General features: G+C 38.6%; 1 pseudogene; it reads right to left on the reverse strand.

Annotated features, from left to right (window-relative positions):
* Positions 1-891: 891 nt before the first annotated feature.
* LOC120249353 lies at positions 892-4,027 on the reverse strand (annotated as a pseudogene).
* Positions 4,028-5,433: the final 1,406 nt, after the last annotated feature.

Raw genomic sequence — 5,433 nt, forward strand, 5'->3', positions numbered from 1 at the left:
GGCAGTACATTTTATACAGAGGTTTATTTGATCAAGTACCAATCAAGAGATGAACAGGCCCTACAAATTCATTGAAAATTAAGCTAAGAAGCTCTAATTTGAGGTTTTAACCATCTACTCATTGATCATCATAATGGAACATGGAAGCTCACATCAAATCAATCTTCAAAGCAAAAATAGCTGCAACCAAGAAATAGCTGTGGTACTCTTGTGCAGGAGCCGGCGATAAATGTGGGTCCAACTCCATAAGCTGCCAAAAGACGGAACATATCTGTACATGCGCAAAACACTTCAACTAATGATAAAATTGAAAATTTACAAATATTACACTGAGCATATATATTTATTTCTTACCTTCAAATTGTAGTAGTGAAATGATCAAACATGCCAATAGAAGCGCTCTTCTTGTCAATATCCACGAACTTAATTATCATGAAATAACATCAAAGAGAATACTTTAGTGGTGCTCCTCTCACGATTCTAGCTTTGTTGTCCTCATTTGATGTCATAAGCGTCTCATTTTCCTGTAGTATGCAGGCGACAGCCAGAACATTTGGCGAATAAGCCATAAATTAATAGAAGGTTGGTGTGACAACAAATACGCAGAAAAGATGTGATTGCCATAATAATGGGAGTAGCCTTGCTCTTCTTTGATAAATGGAGCTGATGGAGTCTGTATGCTCCAACCACGCATGCCACATTCTGGCAATGCCCATTTTCTGATGTTGCATGACCAAAACCATAGCATCTTAGTAAATATAGAAGATAGAAACCATGGCAAGCCAAAATTTTCTATCCTTGAACCCTCTAACAGTACCAGAGAGGGATGAACTTCTTTTGTCTAATAGGAGAGGAGACCGATATTATAGCGTAGCCATCTGCTGATATAATTCATTCCTCTCCATCCAAATAATTAAGAAGTCTTTGGAAGAAAAGAAGCAAAATGAGGGAAAAGAAGATGTTGCTCCATAGAAGAAAACAAATAGAGGTCCTCCCAATGTACATTAAAAATCAAGATAAACCAGCAGTGATGTGCTTGGATGATGAGAAAGCAGGAGTGTACACTCCTACGAGAATGGCACTCATTGCACTTGCAGTTTCCTTGCCTTGATCATCTATAACGAATACTTGCAACCAAAGTCGGGATGCGGGCATGCTTTTATAATTCTCAGCATTCCATTTTGGCATGGAATAGCGGCTTAGAATTGACAGAATCAGTCACAGGCTGCGGTGGTATCTCTTCCACTGCTTTACAAAAGCTCTTGCTGAATCAAAAACCCTGGCGAGTCCGCGTTGCGGTTAGTTGGTTGAGACAGAGAAACGAGATTGATATCGATGCATTCCTTACCACAGATTCTTCCATTTCATCTTGATTCATACATCTAGAATCCAGTGGGATGAGTGACGAGGAATGGTTGTCTAAATCATCCAACAGCTGATTTTGACCCGAAAGCAATATCCAGAAATGAAACTGCCCCTCCATCTATGGCTTCAAATTCTCATCAATCCTAAATTCCTTCCAATCTCCTAGTTCCCACTCCCAAAACTAGCCAGCATGCTCTAATCCGTTAGGACCAGATGGAAAATCAATCATATAGAAGTCTCAAAGTGTTTTACAGAGACTTAGCATGCAGGTGGCCACAAATGTATGCCTGAGACAGATTGCCTGGCAAAATGCCTTCATAGCCCTCCTTCTTCTTTACCCGGCGAAGCAATAAAAGATGTTGGAAATGTCAAATACTACTTTTGTCACCAGTCCGCCGGAGTTGACTATCCCAATACTGGAGTTCTGATTCCCACAGCATCAAGCGTTCTGTCAGTTGGATGACCAAACGAAATTTGATAGCCACGAGATTCCATAGCCAATAATCATCTATGCCCAGAAAGTGGTAGATTCTATTATCTCCTATCTTCAAAAGAAAAATCAGTTCAAAATACTTGAACAGAGCACTATCCATGTCTAATTCACTAAGCAATAATAACTGGAGGATAGCTAGCTACATGAAATTCTTACAGAGTAGCAAATAGGCTAACAGTGAGGAAGTACAGAGGGAGAAACCTTAAGATGCAAATTTATGATTCAAAAAGTTGTTTCACCTCTAAGAAACATTTAAAATAACAACTAAACAATGATGAGATGAAACAACAAAATTACCTACCACAAAGAGATGCTGTTCATGGTGTTATACCTGTTAAGCTGGGAATTAATACTATGGATGGAGATCCAGAATTATGGCCAACATAAGGAACACCATACTTGTCATGATTTCCCCTTATGTCAAATATTCTTCTATTCTCCAGGTAATTATGCCCTACAATTGACATCCATTTCGTTTCCTGTATTGCATCCATTCAGACTCATCTGCCTTGAGCTGATCTCCTCTCATTTTTCGCATCTGATTTTGTTAAAAATAAAATTAACAATCTCAGCCAAACAACAGTACTCTTTGAAAAAGGTGCAAGCCAATGTTACGAACACATTTCACTATCTATAAGATGCTTTGAACAAAATCCCTGAATTATGTTCTCATGAGATGATGTCAACACAAATATGACAATAACAATGCAATGTTGACCAGCAAAATCTGCACATTGAATAACCAAAGTTCAACAGGTCACTGGACTTTACAAAACTGAAGGAGCTTTAAACATTTTAAAGAGCACACTGTTCTTCCTGATCAAAATTTAAAACCACTGACAATTGTTTGGCCTGGTTTCACACCACAATTAAAATAAACTGGATGCAGCTTACAGAAACCATTTAAATCTTGCTATAGTGCTGTAGAACATCATGAACCTAATAGTAAGACACAGGTCTATTTTAGGGTGGGTTGTGAAGAGGCGTGGGTGACAAGATATCTATCAAGGGCGCTAATCAACCTGTTAAAATTTCTTACCGCCCTCAATAGCAAGGACAAAGTGCCACATACCCTTTGAAAGGGCAGATGATCATCCTCATACCTTAGGTAAACTCTGCACTGATGATGAAGATCCACACATAACACTGTTGACCTCAGCAATCACCCTTTTTATGTAGGAATGCACAACAAGAACCCAGAAGATGCGATATCCATGGCTTGGCACTAAAATGTTCTATTCTTCTAAATACCAACTAGAAAAGTTATGCATGTCCTTGAGATACTTTGCAGTTACCATGTTTGCCATTGTATTTGGAAATCCTTTTTCTACAACAAGAGTTTCTAAAAAGACCTTCAAGTAGAATCTATAATTTCCAAACTTCCATCTAAAAGCTCTATTAATTTTCTTTTCTAAATTCTGAGAAGACCTTCAAGTAAAATCTATAATTCCAAACTTCCATCTAAAAGTTCTGTTAATTCTTTTCTAATTGCTTCTTTTCTCTAGTTTGTCAAACGCTCATCTTCTTTTAACAAAAAGATCTTTAAATGATTCAAGAGCTGTAAACTTCATCTTATTTAACAAAAGATCTTCAAATGATTCAAGAGCTCTTTTCAATTTAGAAAGAGCTTCTAACTACTCACAGGATGATCTCAAAAAGAAAAGTAGCACTTGCCGTCACTCTGGACATAAGGAATCAACATCCAAAATTCAATATTTAAGAGTCTAACAACACATACAAAAGCAATTCAATGACCAAAAACCAGTGAAAACAGAGGTAGAATAGAGAGACGAACACCTGATACGCATTTCATCATCCTTCCATCATCAAACCCTCATCAATAGAACACGATCCAAAAACCCTAACTTTCTACCGTGAATCATGCTGCTTTCATCATAAAAAACGAGAAACAAGAAGAAATCGAGGGATGCTCATACCAGTGATGTCGCCAGTGACAAGGAGGAGAGAAGGCCGGATGACACGAAGAGCAGGGGCAAGCAGTCGCAACAAATCAGCGCCACGTTCGGGATGGTAAGCACTTAAATGAAGATCGGAGACCTGGACAACCCATGCCACGTCGCCGTTGAAACGGAAGAACTCCCTCGACGGAGAGCCAGCTTCAGCGCCACCTTCTCCCATCCCAATCACGGCTGTCAAGAAGAAGGAGACGATGGAGAAAGAACAAGAGAACTAGCCATTGTCGTTGGAATGGAGGAAGGAGACGGAATCGATGCATGTCCCGTGCGAATGAGAACTTCCCTTCGAATCGATGCCCTCTTTGAGTCTTGATTCTTGGCATTCTAGAATTTGAAAAAGTAAAAATAAAATAAAATTTATATATATATATATATATTTGGCGCTTTCGTCAATTACGGACACTCTAGAATTTGAAAAGTAAAAATTACACATATATATACGAATTTGGTACATAAACACTAAGCATGTTTCTTCCTTATTTAGTTAGTTTGATAATTATGATCAAACAATTGATATAGTGTATATCTATGGGGAAAATTCTTTGATTCACCCTACAGTAATTTTTCAAAACTTCCCAAAAACCCCTCCCTACTTTTTACACTTTTAGACTGCTTCAGTTAGTGTTTAACTTCCCTTTTACCCTCACGTTTCACTTCAAAGATGGGTCCGTATTTGTGAAATCTCGTTTTTAGTATTTGAAAATAGTGGGAAAGGAAAGCCACGAATCGCGTCGTATTGACGCACTGAAGAGAACTTTCTAACAGTTTAATAGAGCGATGCGAGGAGTTGCATACATCTTGTTGTTCTCCCCATTATCATACAGAAATATATAAATCGGTTTCTCGAGCGGAAAAATGAAATTGATTTCAGTGGATTGGTCGAGTCGCAGCTTCATCTTCGAATAGTACATAGTCGATTTTATTGTCGAGGCGGGCAGGCGTATGCCGTTGTACATGTCTTCTCGTTTATGGTTGTAAAAGTTGTATTACTGACAGAAGAGCGATAATTCTGACGAGGTTCGTTTCGTTGTAAAGTTCTTCTAGTTTATGGTTATCTATTTGTATATTTTAAATAATGTTTAACTATTTGCTATTATCCAGTTTAAATATTTTTACTAATATGTTTAATAATTGTCATATCCGTTTAATACTTCCCATCTCAGTTTAACATTATCTTTATATGTATAACTATTCATATTAACGTGTAAATTCTCAAAGTCTCTGCGTAAAGCGGTGATCTTTTTCGTTTGATCTGAATTGTTGGCGGTGTAGCGTGGCGGTGGCGAGGTTATGGTATCCCATGCGTAAGAATTAATGGCGGCATTAATTCTTAGCTGACGATATAAATTTCGAACACCCGTTCGTTCTCATCGATCGATGTCGGCAGCTTGTGCGTTTAACTTTTTCTCGGATATGAAGAGTCACCTTTGCTTGTGGACTTCACACCATAAATAACCGGGAAGAACCCTCCCACGTGGACAACCACTCCCTCAAATCGTCCTCGTCATCCTCACTCCTCCTCCTCCTCCTCCTCCTCTTCCTCCTCTTCCCATGGACAACCACTCTGTCTGAGAAAAGGATGTTTAGTGAGCCTTCTTC

Source organism: Dioscorea cayenensis, chromosome 19 (assembly GCF_009730915.1).
Source record: "Dioscorea cayenensis subsp. rotundata cultivar TDr96_F1 chromosome 19, TDr96_F1_v2_PseudoChromosome.rev07_lg8_w22 25.fasta, whole genome shotgun sequence".
Classification (NCBI taxonomy): Eukaryota; Viridiplantae; Streptophyta; class Magnoliopsida; order Dioscoreales; family Dioscoreaceae; genus Dioscorea; species Dioscorea cayenensis.